Source organism: Nannospalax galili, unplaced genomic scaffold, assembly GCF_000622305.1.
Source record: "Nannospalax galili isolate Female #2095 unplaced genomic scaffold, S.galili_v1.0 scaffold600, whole genome shotgun sequence".
In the NCBI taxonomy this organism is placed as follows: Eukaryota; Metazoa; Chordata; class Mammalia; order Rodentia; family Spalacidae; genus Nannospalax; species Nannospalax galili.
In genome coordinates this window covers 4,921,486-4,923,509 of record NW_008348789.1, presented here as the reverse complement: position 1 = coordinate 4,923,509, position 2,024 = coordinate 4,921,486, and positions in this window count along the sequence as shown.

The window sequence follows — 2,024 nt, the reverse complement described above, 5'->3', positions numbered from 1 at the left end:
TTAAATAAAGAACACAGATTTCTGCACTGAATGATATAAAAGTGATAACATGGTTTAGATGGAAAATGAATAATCACAATCTGATTCAGTTATTGTCAAGAATATCCTTTGTAGCAAGCAGTCAGACAAATTCAACCTAGGGAAATGCATTGAGAAAAAATGAAAGTACTGACTACAGAAATCATAATATTGTGTATATAATATTTGTTTAGATGTCATAATTTAAGAAAACAGGAATGTTTGTTTGAATTTAGAAAAGAAATTGCCCTTTTATAAATGGTCTGATTGTTTAATGTAACTTACAATCTGTTTAAAGGTTGTTATCATAGTGAGCTAAAAGGCACAAAGCAAGTTCTCTGAAACTGAATCTCAACTTCAATGGCAGATAGAGCTGTTTTAAGTTTTAAATTTGTACTTTTAAGTTAATGTGTTTGGACAGAAAAAGAAATGGACATGACTTGCAGCCTTACATTCTTTTTGAGTCTATTACTCCATTTGTCAAAGGTGAATAATAATTCACTTAACTGCCAAACTTATAAGTAATAACTGCTAAATGTCTCTAAAAATACACATTATGTTTAAGTGAGGTTTAAAAATTACCTAAGGTAAGGTTTTCACATTACAGACTATAAATTATTTATTCTTTATTCAGTACATTAGCTCTGGGTTCAGTGTGTGAGCTTCCTTGAATAAAGGACAAAGGAGAAATAATACAAACCTCAATTAACCCCCTCCATGATTCTGAACAGAACAAACATCTATCTAGAGTTACATGATCGAAGAGTTGAATATAAGAACACCTGATGTGAGCAAGGATTAGTGAAGACTGTGGCTCTGGAAAAAACTGAATATTGTTTCTACAGGACTAGTGAAAAGATGAAACATGGTGTATCAGCTATTTTTTGTTGTTGTGGTGATAAAACAACCTGAACCTGCTCAAAAGTGACTTTTAAAGAAAGAGCTTATTCTGGCTTAAGATTCCAATAGGAAAAGCTATTATGGTAGAGACCAAATGGTGGCAGGTGACCAGAGCAGGAACATGAGAGATCACATTTTCTACAACAAACTCTTGACAGAGAGACTGGGGAGAGAGAATTGAAATTGGAATGTGTGATGTATCATATAATCTCTCAACAACCACTCCAATAACATACTTGCCTCCAAAAGGTTCCATAAATTTTCTAAACATTGGAAAACATGTTCAAATCCCTGAGTATATGGGGGACATTAATTATTCAAATCACCTTTGACTGGTATTGTAGCTAAAATTCCTCTGGGAGGCACAAGCAATGTCTGAATCTCTCTTTCCTTGGTCCTTATGACAAACTGAGGTACAATTTCGTCAAACTACAATATAGAAAAACCAGTGAGTTTATTGGCTTTACTTACAGGGCAGTGTGTAAGAGTTTACTTGCAAGAGTGGAATATCTCTATCCATGCAAGGATCATAACTTCCCCACAGGCACTCAAACTGGTAAGAGACCCTCCACATGGTCTCCTCACTTTATATACCCTTAGCTCCTCCCCCTCATACAACTAGGACCTTTTGGTTGGTTGGGAGACATGGTTGACTCTCCCTGCTTCTCCTTTTTTGTGGAGTAACAGTCAACAAACTTAACCATGATTCATCTAGGCAACCCAGTTCAATTAGGCTTGGGAAGAAGGCATCTGTTCATGGCCTGTCTTTTGGAGTACAGTCTGATGTAACACTCCACACCTTCCTCTGGCTCTTTCATTCTTTCCACTGTTCTTTTCCTTAAAAGTGTCTGAGTCTCAGAGGGGGTGACATAGATGTAGGATGATCAGATGATCTTCCTTTCACTGTGGCAAGACACAGAACCCTTGGGCTGTTTTTAATCATCTGTTTCCAGGACGTGGCTGTTGGCCTACCTCAGTGGTGTTTCTCCAACTATAAAAGCACAAATGAGAAAAAAAAAAAAGAAAACTCTAAACAGAGACCGACTGTTGTCATAACCTATGAAAGTAAACACAAATGCTTGGAAGAAACCTTAGCAGATGCATGA